Source organism: Crocodylus siamensis, chromosome 2 (genome assembly GCF_052110815.1).
Source record: "Crocodylus siamensis isolate JL-2025a chromosome 2, ASM5211081v1, whole genome shotgun sequence".
Classification (NCBI taxonomy): domain Eukaryota; kingdom Metazoa; phylum Chordata; order Crocodylia; family Crocodylidae; genus Crocodylus; species Crocodylus siamensis.
In genome coordinates, this window is record NC_143396.1 from 253,829,279 (window position 1) to 253,850,174 (window position 20,896).

Sequence of the window (20,896 nt, forward strand, 5' to 3'; positions counted from 1 at the left end):
ATATAACATCTACTTTGGTGTGTCCTACACAACACCAGCCATGAGACACAACACCAGCCATGAGACACCCAATAACAAAAAATGCCTTACAAAAATTAAGACATAGTTTGGTGCAAACCTGTTTAAGTCTTTGTTGGTGTCCTGCAAGAATGGCCTGGGATCTGAAAAGAAAAAATCTGTGCATTCTTGTGTCCCTATTTTACTGGGGTCACCCTGTACCAGGACCGGTTCAAAGATAGCAGCCTGACTGCCACCAGCTATCAGAAAAGAAAAGATACAGCTTTTTATTCCTTCTACTATGGCACTCTGCACACTCTACTCTGCTGTATCCTCATTTCCCTTCCATCCCCTCCCCCCTGTCCTATGTCCCTTCATTCAGCTGATCCTGGCATTTCCTGATTTTACAGTTCTTGCCTATGGCCAGGAAAAGCAGCATCTGTCAGCTACATCTGGAGCTCCCACAGTAGTCTCCAGTGAGCCCTGGGGTCTCTGTTTGAGGGACAGAGCTGCTGTTGTGACAGCAGGAATTTGGTGTGGGGTGGAGTGGTACCTTGGCTTCTACTTTCCTTTAGTTGTTACAGGAACAATCCTGCTGAATTTGAAATCCAGAATTCTGCTTTTTTAACTAAGAGAACAGGGGTTGCATGCAACATTTTCCAAAGGTCGCATAGCTCCAGGGGTTGATAGGAAGCACCCCTTCCTTAGAAGCATTAGACTGGCAGGGAAGAGACCCTGGAGCATGTCATGGCAAATGGAGCCCACCCTCTATTGTGTGGAGAAATACTGGACACCCATATAATAGTGTGAAGACCCACCACATGGCCATCACCTTGTTGCCTGAGAAAGACTAGTCAAATTAGCCTGTTGTTATAATGGCACAATAGCTACCTATAGGCCAGAGGGGTCAATATAGGGTACTGTAGGATACCTTGTCCTCTGTTCTCAGATCAATGGCACATGCATCTTGTCTTCCACATGACAGTGTCATAATAGGAGCTACTGGGCGAGTGACCTAGAGTCCCTTCTCTCTGTCTTTGTTTGTAAAACACAAATATTGGCCCTAATTCAGTTTCCTAGGGGCCTGGAAGGGCGGTGAGTATTTGTAGAATACTGTGGGATTCTTGGATGGAAGGTGCAAGGGGTGTGCAATGGACTGTCTCAGTTTTAGACTCATAAGATTCCTACATTTCTGGGTAGGAAAGCATCATCCATGGAGGCACCTCTCTGACAAGACATTGAAAGCCATGGTGCCATAACTTAACTCTTCTTAAAACTGTGTGAGAACACTGTTGTAAATGGGAGCACTATCAATGCCTAGTAGTCAGTGGGATGCAGAAAGAACCTCTCAGAGATTTTCATGGATTTCATAGACATTTGAGCTGGAAGGGACCCCGGAGGATCATTGAGTCCAGTCCCCTGCCCCAGGGGCAGGAAGTCAGCAGGGATCATAGGGATCATAGGATCCCAGCAAGATAAGCATCCAAATGTGTCTTGAAGGTGTTCAAAGTAGGTGCTTGAACCGCCTCCAGTGGCAGTCTGTTCCAGACCTTGGGGGCTCAGACAGTGAAGAAGTTCTTTCTTATGTCCAGCCTGAATCGGTCACAGTGGAGTTTGTGACCGTTTGATCTTGTCATCCCTTGGGGTGCTCTGGTGAACAGACGTTCCCCCAGATCCTGATGAGCACCCCTGATAAACTTATAGGTGGCCACCAGATCACCCCTGAGCCTGCGCTTTTCCAGGCTAAAGAGCCCCATTGCTATTGGCCTATCAGCGTAAGGTCTGTTTTCCTGACCTCTGATCATGTGCGTGGCTCTCCTCTGCACCCTCTCAAGCTTCTCCATATCGTTTTTGAATTGTGGAGCCCAAAACTGGACACAGTGCTCCAGCTGCGGCCTCACCAAGGCCAAGTACAAGGGGAGAATGACGTCCTGGGATCTGCTTGAGAAGCATCTATGGATGCAAGCCAGCGTTTTGCTCACTTTACTAGCTGCAGCATCACACTGACGGCTCATGTTCATCTTGTGGTCAGTGATGACCCCCAAGTCCCTTTCATCTGTAGTGCTAGCACTGCTGAGCCTATAAGGATGCTGCAGGTGGAGAACTTTCCGCTTTTCGGTGTTGAACACCATCATGTTCTCGTCTGCCCATTTCATGAGTCTTTTTTAAAGTCAAGGTATACAACATCAATCTCTTCCCCCTTGTCCAGGTGGTATGTCACATGGTCATAAAAAAGATGAGGTTGGTCAAGCAAGACCTACCTGCTACAAACCCATGCTGGGTATCCCTCAGGTTATTGCCTTCAGCTAGTCTGTTAAGGATGGCCTCCTTGATAATCTGTTTCAAGACCTTCCCCAGGATAGAGGTCAGGCTGATGGGCCTATAGTTTGCCAGATCTACTTTCCTCCCTTTCTTGAAGATAGGCACTGCATTGGCCCTCTTCCAATCATCAGGCACTTCACCAGAGCACCAAGAGCTCTCAACGATCTGTGCCAGAGGCTCAGCTATGATGCTCGCCAGGTCCCTGAGTACCCTTGGGTGTAGCCCGTCAGGGCTGGCTGGCTTGAAGGTATCCAGCCTGTCGAGGTGTTCCTTCATGAGGTCAGCTTCAATGGAGGGCAAGGAATCTCCCTTGCCTGGGTCTCCCTGACCCATAGTGGGCAGGGCCGTCCCATGGAACTGGTGAAAAACTGACGCGAAGTACCCATTTAGCAAGTTCGCTTTTTTCTGGGCATCAGTTGTCAGTTGCCCCATCTGGTTTAGCAGGGGTCCAATGTTGCCCTTGCTTTTCCTTCAGCTCCCCACATATCTAAAAATGGACTTTTTATTTTCCTTGATATTTGTAGGTAGCTGGAGTTCCATTGCAGCCTTGTCTTTCCTGATTTGCTCTTTGCAAGTCCAGACTAAAGCAGAGTATTCCTCCTTGGTGATGGTTCTAGCCCTCCATCCAGATGACCTGAGCTAGGAATGGGTGAAGGGAAGTGCACAGTATGTTATGGGCCTTGATGATAAAACTGATCTCACAGCTTGGTGAGCTCTTGCTCAAATATATAATTGATCACTAGACTTCTGAATACAAGGAAGGTCTTCAATACCCTACTGGATTGGAGGAGTACATTCTCAAATCAGGGTCAATCATAGCCCATCTTTAGAGACTGCTTAGAGAGAAGTTAAAAACTCCTAGGCCCATTAGGAAATACATAGCAGAATCTCCTCCTTCACTCTGGGCACGTCTACACAAGATACTGACTGTGCAGTAGCCAAAAAATACTATGCAGTAGCATGTCACAGCATGGACCGTGCTAATACGCTACTGACCAGTATTATTAGGCTACTGTGCAGTAGCATCACCCAAAAGATGTTCACTGGCGCTACTGTGCAGTAAATCTGGCTACTGTGCATTTATTTAGTACTTGCTAATACAAGTACTAAATCAATGTGTAGTAACGACTGCACAGTAGTGTCTTGTGTAGACATGTCCTCTGTCTCTAAAATTAGGCATTATATCCTATCCTGTTTCCCTGTCCATCTGTGTTTTCCTGGGGTCCCTGTTTCTAATATGTGAATTATATTTGAACGTCCTGGCCATGTCCAGACAAGTGTGACCATGCAGTATGTAGTACTGCAGACCCATCTGCAGTACCACATACCACACATTCAGCTGTGCAGCATGGGGGGGGATATCCAGGGGTCAAAAGAAATCTCATGCAAAAAAAAAAAAGAGCAGTGCAAGCAGGGACAGTGTGTGCTGTTCAAAACCGGAGCCTGGCCAGCTGAAGCCATGCTCCGGCTGCTGCTGCAGACCCAGGAGGCCCCCAAGATCACAGGTAAGACTACTGAGGCCACCCGGGGTAACCTGCCACGTGCCAGAGGGCACATGGCACAGGCATTCCCTGGGGACAACTAGCAGCAGCACAAGATGTCCCACTGCTAGTTGTCCTCGGGGAACCAAATGTCCACGCTTGTGTGGACATGGCCCCTGAGTGCAACTGATGCTTTGGCAACCCCACTCTCTTCTGAATTTTACAGAAGATTGGTTTCCATTGTACCTTGTTAATTAAGGCTAGTGCCCTTTGAATTCCATGTTAGTTCTTTCTAGTTTTACATTTCTCTTTCTCCTCCAAAGAACTTCGAATTGAGCGTTCTTGGTTCCATTTTCTGGCTGGTGCATTTTAAAGACCAAGATTCTGCTATAGTTCCCAAAGCTGTGTACAGTGCTGCAGCTAAGACTTCCTTGATGCTGAATGGAGAAGAATTTCCCCTCTGGTCGACAACAACTCTGTTAGCACGTGATGGCTTTGGGTTTCTCTTGCAACAGCATGTTATTGTTGAGTCAATATTGTTATAACAAACCCCAGACTTTTTTTTCCCCAGTTCTGCTGCCTAGCAAGTTATTCCTAATTTTATATTTTGCATTTGACTTTTCCTTCCCTAGTACTTTGCTCTTGTCTTTATTGAATTTCATTTTACTGATTTCAGACCACTTCTCCAATTTATCAAAATAATTTTGAATTCTAATCCTGCCTTCCAAAGCACTTGTAACCCCCCCCAGATTGGTGTCAACTGCAAATTTTATAAGTATAATTTCCATTTTATCATCCAAGCTGATAATGAAAATATTGAATAATACAGGTTCCAGGACTACATTAGATATATCCTCCCTGTTTGAGAAGCAACTATTAATAATTATTCTTTGAGTACAGTTGTACAACTAGTTGTGCAGCCACCTTACACTAACTTAATCTATCATATTTCCCTAGTTTGTTTTTGAGAATGTCATGTGAGATTGTATCAAAAGCCTTACTAAAGTCAACATATATTCCCTCCTACCCACTCGGCCAGCTTTCCTGTCAAAAAGGAAATTAGATTGGTTTGAGATGATTTGTTCTTGACAAATCTATGTTGGCTTTTTCTTATCACCTTATAGAAAGTTGGGAGACATTACCAATACAGAGGAGGAACAGAATATCATACAGGAAACATTGGACGACCTTGTGTGGAGTAATAGAAATGGGATGAAATTTAATAGTACAAAGTCCAAGGTCATTCACTTAAGGACTAATAACATGAATTTCTGCCATTAGCTAGGAGCTCATCAGTTGGAAACTACAGAACAGGAGAACGATCTGGGTGCATTAGTTGCTTACAGGATGACTAAGCCATCTATGTGATGTAGCTGTGAAAAAGGCAAATATATAGGATAAATATTTTGAGTGGAAATAGGAAAATATTAATGCCACTATGCAAGGTACTGTGAGACCTCATTTGGTCCTGTATACTGTGTACACTTCTGGTCATCCATGCTTCAGAAGATGAATTTAAACTGAAACAAGTGCAGAGAAGGACAGCTAGTATAAGCAAAAGAATGAATAACCTGTGTGACAGCAGACCAAAAGAGGTTGGTTTGTTTAGCTTAGCAACATGAAGGCTGAGGGGGAATATGACTGCTCTCTATAAATGTATCAGGGGGCAAACACCAGGGAGGAAGAATATGTTAGCTAAAATGATAATGTTAGAACAAGAACAAATTAGTATACATTAGGTTTGAATAAATTTAGCCTGAAAATTAGAACATTTCTAACTTTCAGAGAAGTAAGACTCTGGAAGAAACTTTGAATAGTAGTAGTACAGGCTAAAACCCGAACCAGTTCTAAGATAGAACTTGATCAGTTCATAACAGGTAGTATATGCATGACGTGGCACCTGCAATAGCAAGGGACTGGACTCAGCTCTCATAAGAACATAAGAACTACCATAAACTGGGTCAGACCACAGGTCCATCTTGGTGGTATAGTTTAGTACCTGCACCCAGTCTCCTGTGTCACACAGGGGTAGAGATTGGATGCTGAAAGGGAGAGTGGACTGGGTCTGACCAGGATCTTGTCTGCTGTTCCTCTCTCACTTGCAGTGTCCAGCATTTAAGGTCTCAGAAGTTCTGATTCAGAGGCTGTATCTCTAATTCCCATACTCAATAGCTTCTGATGCCCCTTTCTTCCAAGTCCCTTTTCCCCTCTCGGTCAGTCCTTCCTATGTAAGAATCAGATGTAAAATATTCATTTCCCCCTAGTTATTGCCTTCACTTTCTGCAGTAAAAAGTAGTTATCAGCATCTTCCAGGAACTTGTTGGATGATCTGTGTAGTTTAAGCCTCCCATTCCTACCATGTCCTGTCCTTTGGATGCTTCTTGTCTTCTTCCTCCTGGTGTTTTTGTCTGTAGTAGATCCCCAGCCATGATATCACCATTTTTCTCTTCACTGTGTCCTCCCCCAGAGAATTTTGATAGGTCTGCTTCCAATCTCTTTCTGGGCTTCAGGATTAATAAACGCATGCTTGATATACAGTGCAGTACCACCTCTCTTTTCCCCCTGTCTTTTGTTGAACAGTCTGTACTGATTGATGCCACTATTCCAGTCCTGCAATTTATCTCACCAAGTGTCTGTGATCCAGCTGAAATCCTACTTTTGTTTACTGAGACTTCAGCTTTTCCACAGCAATGCATGGTCTTCTGAGCTGTTTGGCAGGTGTTCCTTCTTGTTCTTCTTATGGTCCTATTTTTATTTCCCACGCCCACCTCAGAATTCAGCCTTTTGGGCAGATCACCATTGTTTTTTATTCTTCATTTTTATTTACTTGAAACCATCTATATGTCCCCCCGATGCATGGTTTGCTTTGCTGGCCACTGAGAAGAGGACTGTGAAGATGCTCCTGTCAGGTAAAAACTGAACCAGCTGGCAATTGAAAGGAAGCACAGGTCTAGTTTTCATGCAGACGTCTGTAGTGGTTAAAATACAAAAAACCTACAGTGGCCCAGCAAGTCTAACTAAAGAGACAGAAATTGGACACAAGTAGAGAGGAGGCAGCAATGTTCACTAGACAGAGACCGAGATCTCCTTCAGCTAGTGTCTTAGGGTATGTCTTGCTGAAGGTACCACGGAGAATGTGGTGTTGCGTAGGGACACCCAGGCTGGCTCAGGTACTGGTCACAGTCCAGATGTGGTAGCTCAGAACATCATGTGAGCTAATGTACTTGAGAAGCAGGGTAAATTAGCAAGATCCTTGCTGCCATGGCTAGACTTCTGATTTAAGTCTAGCTTGGGTATCATTATGCTATGCTGCAATCCCTTTGTCACTGTACCTTAGACCCAACCCCAGTTCCAAATGTCTCTGCATTACCTAGTGCATGCCTCTTCAAGGTACATTTCCCCACTAAGAGATGAAGGTAGCCTGAGGAAGAAGCAGAGACATGGAGCCCTCCTGCAAGTCTTTTGTTATCAGAGGAAACATATATTACACATTTGGATTGCAGCAGTACACAGTTCATGCTTTCCAAACACAGGAAGCCCCAGCCACTGTTCTGGAGAGTGAGACAGGGTAGGGCGAAAAGGATCTAGCATAGGAAGAGGTGGGGGACACTAGAGAGACAGGAGGCTCCTGGCTTAGCAGTAAGAGAGTGACTGGTTTTGCTCCTGTACATCAAACACCTTATGCTGCTTTGCCTCCATTTTTCAAGCCCCTCCTGTCTGACCACCCCTGCCCAAATCCTCATCTTAGGTTCCAGTGGGGGAACCAGAAGTCCTGCCTCTGCATGGACAAACATGACACACAAAACTTAGGTGGATGGCTTATGTAAATGTTGGGGGGAAAGCAATTCTTGAAGAGGAATTTAGATTAGCCCTTTAGCCTTGGCTTGCTTTGGCAGCTCTCTGAAAGTTACTACCAAGGCCCTGCTATCTGGCTTTGCTGTGGTTGCTGTTTCCTTTGTACCTGTGGCCACAGATCATTTTGTCTATGGTACTTTCTTTATTAAAAGGCAAGAGCATATCAGCACCATACTCTCCACTCCCCCACACCATATATACATCACTCTTTCATATGCACATACCTACACACATCACATCAATAAACAACATCTACTCCACCCTCTCTACTGGTACATTTGTATCTATCCACACATACTTGTGACCCTGCTGCCTTCATGCGTGCACACGCACGCACGCACGCACGCACGCATGCTCCATCCTTATCTTTTCTCTGCTTCCTTTCTTTCTCTCCTCCTGCCTATTGGTTGTATAATTCCTGACTAAGTAACTTTCTCTCTGCAGCCCCCAGGGCTGGGTGCAGGGACTTGCCCCCTCCTCTTCTCCAAGTCCAGGGGGCGTTTGAACATGTGTTTCTGAGAGGCAGACACCAGCTGGCTGGGGGATATTTGCATATTCAGCTAAAAGCTCCTGAGCTGAGCTGGGGGATGTCTGGAGAAGCCTGTGGCAGAATGGAGGGAACAGGGAGGCTTTGGTCAGCTAGAGGTCAAGTGGAACAGATTTCCAAATGAATGGACAGATGGTGAAAGGAAAGGAGGGGTTGGGAGAGATTTTAAACTTTCACATCAATAAATAAATAGAAAACTGTAGGAGAACAAATGATCAATGAGCCCATGAGGCTGACTGCGACTGACTCCACTGCTTCCTCCCAGTATCACACACCTGAGGAACAGATGGGATGGATCAAACTCCTTTGTGGAGGAGAAGAGGGAAGGTTAGGTATGACTCTTTCAAGTCTTTCTTGGCCACCCAGGGAGTGGGACTCACAATCACATTAAATAGAAGCAGTTCTTTTGAAGAATTTGAAGATAGGCATCTCCACCAGGAGTCTGGTCAGGTCTCTAGTCATACCACTGATCGCATAACCCACCCTGACCTTTCCCTCATGCCCATGTCCTGTACTGCCAACGGCAAGGTAGCCCCAGTCCGCATGATTTAGTCCCCAGTGAACGTCTTCCCTAGCAATGGAAAGGCTGCCAGTGGATTATTTATCTAGTCATAGAGCAAGCTGCTTTGATTGTCATTGGGAAGCAACAGAGTAGAGTATCCAACAGTGACCTATGAAAAAAAAATCACAGCTCCAAATGTGAAATTAGGAACCTTAAGAGAAAGAATAAAGATCTCAAACTCCTCAAGTGTTTATATTCTCTAGGAGCTGTGCAGCTCCCAGGGCATGAAAAATTAGACTATCAAAAAAAATTCTTTAGGATGAGGTTTCCATGGCAGTGAGGAAGTCTCTTGGGGAAGCACCATTTGCTTGTGACAGGAATGGGCAAATTTGTGGGACTAGGGGATGATCCTAGCCTGGGCTTGGGATGGACATAGTTTCATAGTTGTTAGGGGCAGGAAGGGACCTGATGAGATCCAATTAGCCATTACCATCGCTATCCTGCAAGTCAATGATTCTCAACCTTGTTGGATTCAAGGAACCCCTTGGAAAATTCCAGCTTCTGATTTTCACTTGTTTTTTGACTATGGAAAAATAATAGAACAATTATTCTGTTGCGAAGAATTCAGAAAGACTACAACAGGTCACAGTGGGGTTTTTTTGACACTGTAGATTCATTTCTATTTGAAATCTCTGGGTTTATTGGGTGGATCAGGTTTGCCCGCCTTGTGGTGCTGACATTCTGTGGCACCCCACAACACCCCTGAAAGGATCTCAGGACACCCCAGGGTGTATGATGGTAGACAGGGATCCTTGGGAGTGAAATCCAAAATATATTGGTTCAGTGTTGCCTCTGCACAAAAGGTCTGAACTCTCCATTTTAGTGAACCTGTCATGTCACAACCGGTGTTACCTTAGCTCAGAGCTGTCCAACTTCTAAGTGGCTGGGGGTCACATGCAGGGCAATGCAACAGTGGGGGTCACATTATGTGAGCCTTGAGCCACTACATCCCCCTGCACCACACATGTGGGCAGCCTCTCCACACCACTGCACTATGTCACGGACTCCCCTGGAGTCATCAGTTGTGCCACCCTACTCCTTGGGGCAGAAGCAAGACACAAAAGCTGAAGTTGGCATGGGGGGGCAGCAGCCAGAGAGATAATGGGAGCAGTGGTTGGGTAGGAGCCCAGGGGCCTAACACTGAGGTTTTGCAAGCCAGACCACTGCTCCATAGTGCTTCTTCACAGCTCAGAGCCTCTCACTGCTACTTGTGTGCTTCCTCATTGCTACCAGCCACTTCCTGCCTTTGGACCTCCAGCATAGGTGTGAGGCACAAGATATAAAGTTAAACACATTACCAGGTAAAACAACCCCTGGAGCTAAGAGGTTCCTGTCCACTGACTCCTGCCCAAATCACGTGACTGTTTTCTTACTTTTATAGAGCTCTTAGGGTTAGAGGCAGTGTTTATGTGTTTGTGTATGCCCTAATTCCTCCCCTCCCCACCCCTACCCCCCCAAAAAATCACTTTTAAAATTAATTTAACTGGAGTGAAAATAACTAATGCAATGTCTCCATTTATGGATGATATTAAGGCATGCTCAGGATGAACCAGAGTAAACTGCTGTCACTCTGTATTTCAGACTCTGCTTAACATTCAGAGTCCCTCTTACGCTTCCTCTACTCATCCCCACATTCATTGTTCTCCTGTGTTTCACCTGTTCTTATATTTATAGTGTTAACTCTTTGGGAGATACTATACTCTTTGATTAGCTTCTGAGTCACATTTTTGGATGCTGGGTAGAGTAATGCATGTCTGATATAAGACTTGCCCTGTCAGATAGGATCAGTCACCTTTCAAGTCCTGTCTCTGACAGCGGCCAATCCCAGATGCTTCAGCGGAAGGTGTGAGAATAACTGTGGACTAATTATACCCAGCCCTGCTGGTGCCCCTCACTCCTGACCTGCAGCCCCACATCCCCCCAGTGCCCTTCACTCCCAACCTAATGTCCCGAGGCCCCAGCTGGAGTGGACCAGGGAGGCTTGATGCTGCCACTGCCACTGCTGCTGGCAGTGCTGTGCTCCCATGGCTACCAAGGTGAGGCGCCTCCTGCCCGTTGCCACAGTGAGAGCGCACAACTCCGTGCTGTCGCCATGGAGCCTCACATTGGTGGTCATGGCGGCAGCGCTCCTGGTGGTTGCAACAACAGCAGCAATAAGCCTCCCCACCCGCTCCACCCTCCCATGCTGGGTCCCACCTTCCTGGTGCTGGTCTGGCCAGGCTGCAGCCCTGTGCACTGCTGTAGGTGTAGAAACCTGGGGGGGCATGTGCCCCCATCACGTTGCCTATAGGCCTGACCCCGTCCATGAATGTGCATAGTGGTAGGGAGCTGTCGTCCCTCACCCCAGCCCTTGGGACAAGCCACACATGGTTCTGTCCCACTCCCCGGCCAGGCCCTGCAGTCGCTCTGGCCCTGGCCCCAGCCCTGGGCACCATGCTCAGCCCTGGGCCCTGGCTTCAACCACCCATAGGGCCCGTAGCCCAACTATCAACCCTGTCCATCCCCTCCTTCTCTGTATGGGCTCAGTGCAGGCTGCCACTGCCTCAATCTCCCCACAAGTTGTGCCCCTCCCACTGTGCCCCCCTCATGCATTACCTATGCTCCCTCCTCCTCCCTGCATAGACTTAGCTGCAGGCAGCTGTGGGAGCTTCTCTCCATCAGGTTGTCTGGCTGTATTGCCAGCCATGTGCATGTGTGCAAGTGCACATCCATGTGGGACCCCTGTCTCTGATCACCTTCCTCCTGCTCCCCCCCAGTGCCCCAAGCAGCCCCTTGCAGGCTAGACCTCTGCCAGCCTGCAAGGGGAAACCTGTAGTTTCCTGGGTTTTTCTTTTTTGAAGGAGAATACCTATGTTTTTCCATGGGAAACAGAAAACCCAGATCCCTGCTTATAAGGTAGTTATTGTGTATTTTTGTTTTTTCTGTCCGATTTCTGCTTTTTATACTACTGTTTCCATTGTACTAAATCTTTTCCAGAAGGATAAGGTGGTACCTTTTCAGTTGCAAGGAGCCCAGACAGAGAGTTTATAAGGTCTTTATAATTAAGGTTCATCTACAAAGGGAAAAAAGCCCACAATAGCTAATATGGAATATCTATCCCAATATACGCAGGGACAGGCATATTTCATACTAAGGCTGAACATGGGCAGAATAAGAGTTAGGGAATATACTGTTGCTTATTTCACACTAACTTCCCTATATAGATAAGCTCTTGCAATGGTCAAGGTGCTGCTTAATCTTGTAATCTTAAATCATAAATCAGGTAGATTCCCCTAGCAAGCCCGGCAGAGCCGGGTCTTGGAAGTTGTAAAAGGACATTTGGCACAGAGATTTGAAGATATGGGTGGCCTAGTCCAGATGACAGATAAATGTTTGCCTTCATTTCAGCATTCATCACTTTGTATTTGTCATTATTGAATTCCATCTGACAATGTGCCACCCATTTTCCTAGCTTTCTTTAGTCCCAGCCGAAGTTCCTTGGCTTCTGAGTTTGTGATTTATTTACTTAAATAATTTTGTTTCATCCGTGGCTCTCACCTTGTTGCTATTGACCTCCAAATCATTAACAAACACATTAAACAACAGGTCTTGTTGGTATGTCTAGCCCATTGTTTCCCATTGCATAGTCAACATTGGCTTTGTTCCTACTCGTTTTGACTCTTTGTAATTCACATAGAATTTCATCTCCTCTTTCATATCATGATGACTTATTTTCTCCAAATGACTCTTGAGAAGGACTTTATCAAAGGCGCTTTAAAAGTCTGAATGAATTATGTCATCTGGTTCTCTTTTTGCTATCTGTTGACAAACTCAAAGAATCCAAGTAGCTTAGTGAGACATGGTTTTACTTTGCAAAAGCACAGAAGATTTGTCTTCAGATTCTTTCTCTGCCCCCCTAGCTAACACCTTTGGCCTTAATATGGACCCTGACGTCCATGGAGTTGTAAATACATATCTAGATAATCAGTGGTGGATTCAGATTTATTGGGGCCCTGGGCAAACAGAAAATTGGAGGCCCCCCACACTCTGTTATAAACATGAATGTAGCAACAAGCATTAACAAATAGACTCATTAAAATATGCTGTTCTGCCTGTTTTCAAGGAGATCAAAATCAGCACCCTTCAGGAAAACAGATCTTACGATGACAGGCTGAGAGCCATGGGACTCTTTAGCCTGGAAAAGCGCAGGCTCGGGTGATCTGATGGCCACCTATAAGTTTATCAGGGGTGAACACCAGGATCTGGGGGAACGTCTGTTCACCAGAGCGCCCCAACGGATGACAAGGTCGAACGGTCACAAACTCCTGCAAGACCGTTTCAGGCTGGACATAAGGAAGAATTTCTTTACTGTCCGAGCCCCCAAGGTCTGGAACAGTCTGCCAGCGGAGGTGGTTCATGCACCTACACTGAACACCTTCAAGAGTAAATTGGACGCTTATCTTGCTGGGATCCTATGATCCCAGCTGACTTCCTGCCCTTTGGGCAGGGGGCTGGACTCGATGAGCTCCCGAGGTCCCTTCCAGCCCTAATGTCTATGAAATCTATGAAAATCTATGAATTGCAAGCATTCCTTTCCCCTCCTAATACAGCATCCTCCAAATTCTTCACCTCAGGCTCTGAGGAACCCTGCCAGACTCTGCTTTCAGGTTGGACCATCAGTGCAGGCAGTGCCTCTCTCCATGCTTCCTTCAGGGCTTTCTCCCCAGCTCCCTGATATCAAAGCTCCTTTGGAAGCTAGAGCTGTATTACCTTTCCAGAAGATCTCCCATAGGCTACTGAGAGGTGATGGAGTCCATCCTCCTAGCTCTATCTTCCATCATATAAAAGGGGGGAGTCAGCTTCCTGGGTCCCAGTTACGGAAGGGGGGCAGGATCTGTGCACAGAAGGAACTAGCACAGGAACTTCTCTACTGCAGTCCGCCTGCAGAGCCCTAGTACCTCCTAGGAGGGGGCTCTTTCTTTCCCCATCCCCTGAGGGGCAAGGGGCTAGCTGCGCACTTAGTGCCCTGGCTGGCCCCAGGTGAGGCACAGCCAGGAGCTGCAGCTGCCCAAAGAGAAGGGAAGGCATGTGCTGAAGGCTTCCCTGCCTCTGCATCCATTCATCACCTTCTACCCATGGCCCTGGGACCCGCTTCACCCCAGGGGCAGGATGAGCAGGACATCACCCTACAGCAGCCAGGCCCCAGCCCCAGTGCCAGCCCCACCGCTGCTGGCGCTGGTGGTAGCTGGGTGGGAGGATAGTTTCATAGTAGGTAGGGTTGGAAGGGACCTGAGCAGGTCATCAAGTCCAACCCCTGCCATGGGCAGGCAAGAGTACTGGGGTCAAACGACCCTGGCTAGGTGATTATCTAGCCTCCTTTTGAAGACCCCCAGGGTAGAAGCGAGCACCACTTCCCTTGAAAGTTGGTTCCAGATCCTAGCCGCCCTGACTGTGAAGTAGTTCTTATGGATGTCTAATCTAAACCTCCTCTCCAACAACTTATGGCCGTTATTCCTTGTTATGCCAGGGGGTGCTAGGAGAAACAAGGGCTCTCCCAAACCCTTCTTCCCCCCTCCAGTGAGTTTATAGACTGTTACCAGGTCCCCCCCTCAGCCTTCTCTTGTGGAGGCTGAACAGGTTCAGGTCCCGTAGCCTCTGCTCGTAGGGCCTGCCCTGCTGCCCCCTGGTCATGTGAGTGGCCCTTCTCTGGACCCTCTCGATGCTGTCCACATCCCTCCTGAAGAGCAGCACCCAGAACTGGACACAGTACTCCAGCTGCGGCCTGACCAGTATCACATAGAGGGGGAGGATCACCTCCTTGGACCTGCTTGTGATGCATCTGTGGATGCATGACAAGGTGCGGTTAGCCTTGCAGGGATTCACCCCTGACTGCTGCTGTGTGCCCTGCTGGGCAATGCTGCCACTACTGCCCTGTGCAGCTACCTGCACAGCGCCATGCTGACCCATCCAACACATTAGAGATTTTTCCCAGGGAGCCCCTGATTGGCAGGGGCCCATGGGCCCATGCATTAATCTGCCTCTGTATATAATTCAACACAAGGCAAGCAGTTCTCATCCATTTTGTACTCAGTGGGCATATCTACACAAGATGCTTTAGTTGTGATTAGAGCTAATTACTGTGTAGTAAGCATCACCGTCTACATGTGCAGATGCTTACTGCACAGTAATTTTTTTTAATCATGAGTAAATTTGCTACCTGTAAATATAAGATAAAAATCTCTCAGTCTGGGCCCCACGACTGCAGAACTAGGGCTGGGAGTTAAGAATCTCCCAGCCGCCCACCCTGCTCACAATTGCAGAGCAGGGGCTGGGGGCTCCCTGCTGCTGGGGAAGGGGGACATTGACTTGCCTGGGGTCCAGTGGCAGAGCCTGCCCCAGCAGCAGGCAGCTCCTGGGGGCCGGGAGTAATGTCCTAGCCCCCACCAGGAGACAGCTGTTTCCTGGCCCAATGCTCCCTGCCAGCCGCGCCCCCTCCCCTGCTAGCTCCCAGGGGGAGCCTAGAGCTTCTCCTGCCTGCTGCAGGGGGCTGGTGCAGGTCTGGTGGGGGTGGGAGTACACTGCTGCCGTGAGCACCAAATCTTCTCCCATTTCGCTGCACGTGTAGAAGCCTGCCTAGGGTGGGTTTACTCTAACATAAATTACTCTAAAGTATACCTACCCCAGAGCATTTGCACATGTAAAGACATACCCAGTGAGGTGAATTCAGTAGCGTCCCCTTGAATAATCAACCCTGGGCCTTTTGCTTCCATATTTCAAGCTGGAGTGCTACTCTGTCATTGGGTATTATGCTGAAATATATTTTAAGTTAGGCATTTAATGTATTTAATAAATTTTATTCAGGTGACCCAAGTGCCATATAGGCCAAACAGTTGTGTTCTCGCAGCTCCTTTTGTATTTTGTCTAAATATCATTGTGTTGGGCAAATTAGAAATCTACAGGTAGGGCATTGTCTTTTAATGTCTATTAAGCATCCTATATGCCTATAGCACTGAAGAAATTAGAGTAGTGATTTGACTTGGTTGAATGCTAAGCAATTTGATTTCCAAGTGTTCTTTTCCCCCCAAATAAAAATGCTGAGTTCTGCCTGTGGAGTCTTGTTTGTCATTTTCAGGTATACAGATGCCTGTCAGGCCTTTGTGAGAAGGTTTGCAAATCCCCAGAGTTCTAGGACTTTTATCAGGAAAAGTCCTTCCAAGCCCCTGTCTCAGACATGTGCTGTTTTGTTAGTCTCTAATTCAAAATGCTTGTTTAGCTAAACAGGAAGCAAAAACAAAGCCCTGTGACGTAGGTGACTTGTATGGCTGTTAAACAGCCGCTGTGTTCTGTATAAGAGGTAGATGGATTTCTGCAGTGGGCCTTAAAGTGCTTTGAAATCCTTTGGGATGAAGGGGGCTCTCTATAGAAATGTAAACGGGTTTCACACGTGCCCTGCTGCTGGGGTTTTGGTCACATGTATCAGTCACAGTCCAATTGAATGTTTCTGCAGTAGATTCAGTTTTGTTCTCATGTACACCCAGAAGGCCCCATTAATCTTAGTGAACAACGTGGGAAAAGAGACAACAGGATATGGTTCTTGTGACTTCTTTGTCAGTCTTCTTTTCACTTCCTCCCCTCATAAAACAAACCCCCTGAACTCCCCAAAGCTCTGCATTGCTGATAGGTTACAAGGAGCCTTCCTAGCTCCCAACTTGACTCCTTTGCTTCCCACTCCATAAGCAGTGGCTGCCAAATGCCTGGCTCACGTTTGTTTTATGAATCCCCTGCTTCCATGAGGTGTTTTTTCACTTGAGCTAAAATGGATCCATAACCTTGTGGGACAAGGGCATCAGCCCAGTTACCAGTGCACATGTACATGCTCACTTTTGCTCATGTGGTCTCTACTCCCTACAATTACTCTTCATTCCCTTTAGAAAATAAAACATTCCAGCAAACCAACATTAGCCCCTTCTCCCAACAGGAGGTTACTGGGGCTTGGACTTACTAAGAAAAAAGAAAGCCTAGGAGAAGAGCTACTCGTATTTGATTTATGTGCTGGCTGAGCTAAGGGAGAAGAGGCTGGGTGGAAGGAAGGCATACAAAAAACTAGAACTCTTGGTTCCAAAATTATACCTTTTATTAGAGGAACTGGAAAATGGCAAGAAAATTGTCCTTTTCTGCAAGCTTTCAGGATCAAAGTCCCTTCGTCAGGCTCTGGGAAAAGTGTAGATGGTACAAGATGGTAAAAAGTCCCCATAGGTAGGAAATAAACTTCATTTTTGCACAGAGGGAGCTTAAGATGGAAGTCTGTCCTTCTGGGTCCATGAGTGTCTTTGTGAGCTGTACATCTTGTACCATCTACACTTTTCCCAGAGCCTGATGAAGTTTGCAGAAAAGGACAATTTTCTTGCCATTTTCCAGTTGGTTTAATAAAAGGTACCGTTTTGGAACCAAGAGTTCCAGTTTTTGTATGTCTTTTTGTCTCAGACCAACACAGCTACTAAGTATACCCCTGAAACATGGGTGGAAGGAAAGCACTTGGGGAGGTGCTAATTGAGTGATTGAGTCTTGGGTACTGAGGGGAGTTAAAAAAGGAAAACCAGAGAGGAAGACTGCTGCATCAGGATAACAGGAGCAGTCAAGCTCCCAGCATTTCCTTCAGTTTGAGAGCAGCAGTGCATACATTCCGTGCATATATATATATCTATATAGATATATATATATGCATATTTGCCTAACCCCCTCTTTGAGTAATAGCCTGCACGCCAGTGTACCCTTGCATCATTGTCACACCTGGAAGTAGGGGCATGAAGGGGATATAGGCCTAACCCTAACTTTTGCTTCTCCTGGTGATATGTCCCTCTGGCACATAGGCAGGTCACATTTTATATTGGGGGTGTTTTATGTGGTACTCTCCTATGTGTCTAGGTGAATTAGAAACCCTTCTCTTGGTCCTCCCTGGAACCATGTCGTCCCTTATAAATCAGGAATGTAGGAGATTTCAGATAGCATAAGCTGGGTTTTAAACAAGTCTTCATTCTGCCCTTGTGTATGGGCTATGTGTACAATCCTGTGTGAATCCACAGTTTGACCCATGGTATCGATTTTCATTTTCCTATTATCTTAGAGTGGACAGATCCCATCCAGGTGGGCAGTGGTGGGTGGTTCAGGGCTCAGTCACTTGTTTCACTTGAGCAAAACAGATCCTGCTAAAAATTGGGTCCAGGGGGGGTTAAGGATTAATTTGAAGAGAACCAAACACTGTTGGAAAAGTCATGGAAGAGCTTGCAGCTGTGTTTTACCTGTTGGAAGTGTCTGGGTTGTGCAGAGGCAATGGGGCATCAGGAGTGACTTGGCTAAGGCAGGGACCTTCTCTTTACCTCTCGTGTTTCTAGCCCTGTTATACCTTAAATTCCCTTTCCTATAAGATAACAGCTTATGTCCTTCTGGAATACAAATAAAATACGATAAATTAAAAATTAAAGCACTTAGAACTAACAGTTGCCCGGGCCACCTTCCTAATTAATACTGTCCTTGAAGGGGATACAGGGACTAGAGCTGGGTAGGAAGTGGGCAGAGTCTGTACCAATTTCACCCGCCCATACTAAGCCCACTGAGGTATTTCAGTCCTGACCCTTGAGCCAAGCTCTGCTAGGATTATGCTTTCGTGTTTTCAGTACCGAGTGGGTGAGTAAATATGGTGATCATTCTCTCAGTTTTGCTTGAGTCCAGAAAAAAGCCAAGAGCAGGCTGGCCGCTTGTTTCTTGCCATGCAGAAAGTATTGTGGGGGAGGAGAGGCAGACTCCCTCCAGCATCACTAGAGGTCTCTCTTTGTCTGTGCCTGCTTGTCTGGAGGGCAGTGGGAGAAAAATACATTTGCTCTGAACAACTTCTTCATCTTGCACTTGACATGTCTCAACTTCCCAGGGCATGGCTGCTCTGCTTGCTGTTATGGGCTGGATTCTCATGGCTTGGTGTTTCTTTGGGTGTATGTCCCAACCTCATTCTGAATCTTTTTTCCTTGTAAGATCTAGTTCTTTTCCAGCACCTTATAAAAGTTATCAAGCCTCTCACCCGAGTGGTATCATTATTCCTATATTCCAAGGTAGGAAATGGAAGTACTGTGAGGCAAAATGATTTGCTGAAGGCATGGCTTGCTATCATCCATGGCTTTGTAACCTCAAGGCTAGACTACTACAATGTGTTCTACGCAGGGCTGCCCTTGAAAACTGTCCGGAGGCTGTGGCTGGTATGAAACACGGCAGCCTGCCTTCTGACTGGAGTGGGTTGTCGGAAGCATATAAATCCAGCCCTCTAGAATCTGCACTTATTCCCAGTAGCTTTCTAGGTGCAATTCAAGGTTCTGGTTTTGACCTATAGGGTCCTAAACAGCCTGGGCCCTATATATCTAAGGGACTGCCTTCTCCTCTACGTCCCATTGTGATCCCTAAGGTCAGCCAATAACAGCCTCTTGCAAGTACCCTCAATACATCAGATCCAGTCAGCAAACGTACATAGGAGGTCATTCTTAGCAATTACTCCTCGGGTCTGGAACTCCCTCCTTGAGACAACCAGAGCCCAAGCCTGGACATCTTTTGGAAACACTTCAAGAACTTCCTATTTGGGCAGGCATTTAGCAAACAAAGCTAGGCACAGATGTTGTCTAGTAGGCCTCTGTTTTATTTTGATATTCTAGTTGCCTTTCTAAGTTGTTCTCTTACTGTAAGCTGCCCTAAGCCTTTGTTGGGAAGGGCAGCATACCATTCATATAAATAAATAAATAAATGACAGAAGCCATTATTAGGGCTAGTTAAAATTTAGATTATCCTGGCTCCTGGTCCTGTGTTGAGACTATTAGACTTCACTTCTCAGACCAGCCACCTGTGTATCTGCCTCTGCCTTTTCTGTATATTATCATCATCCTTGGCAATCCCTCACAGTCGAGGATGATTGTTTTCCATGATTGTCTTGTCTTATCTGTGGTCTGTAGATAGTTGATGAGGTGTATCCAGGACTGACAGACTGTTGCAACTTGGGCACATGTTTCTGTGTGGGGTGGGTGGCTCTGGGTTCTTGGTTCGTTCTGCAACACGCTGTTTCTGCCGCTCTTGTTTTTCTGTCTCCACAGGTCCAACCTACCTTCTTTGGACAGCAGTTTATTAAGGCCTTGTGCATAAGTCTGTGTAGATAGGCCTTGGAGTAGGAGGTGGGACTTAGACCTAAGAAGTTTGGATATCTTGGTGGCACTGGCAAGTGCTGGCACCCACCACTGGTGCTGGATGGAGGAAACAGCATTGGCAGAGAGCCAGGAGTGCCACTGTCATTTTTTCCAGGGGACAGGAGGAGCACACGTTGATTTCTTATGGGAAGCCATTGCTTTTTGGAGGTTCACTGCCAAAACTAGATGCTGGCCCCATCTAGTCCCAATGAACATTGCTTCTGCTATACCAGGCCAGTCCTCCTGAACAAAGGAACTGACAATTCAGGAACAGCATGCATGTGATTTTGGGGATGTGAAGTCAAGCTGAGCCAGCAGTTGTTGCCTTAACTTGTGATACACTTAGTCTTTGAATCTAGCGAGCCTCTAGTGGTGGAAAACCAAATCAGTAACCCATTGCCCTGTCTTCCTCTCCAGCTTCACTCCCTCCATACTCCCTTTTGTTGTATCACAAGCAGATGCCATTTGGCAGATACCTGTAACACCTGCAGAATTGGTGCCAGGTGGCAGTTTCTCAATAGTGAGACACACCCAAGCCATGCTCACCCCTGGATCTGCCTCTTCTTTATAAGGCCTTGCTAGCTGCTTCTTGTGACTGTGTGTTAATTGAATTATCTTCTTCCTCACCTCTCTTTCATCATTGTCTGTTTACCTGGCATGTTCCAGGTAGACAGACAAAGATGGTCCTCTGGAACATGGCCCTTGAGGAGCTCTCTGAGATTTATATGGGGTTAAGTGCTTCCAGAGCCTTGGGGATCTTTAAGAGAGCATCACAGAGCTTGATGACAGTGGGGATGGCAGAAAGCTGATGTGATAGATTGAAAAAGAGGAGGTCATTGCTTGACTGCTGGGTGACATGCAGCTGTTGTGACAGATGCACAATGTCTGTGCTCTGAACCTGCCATTTCACTTAAACAAGGAAGATGGAGGGGACCAC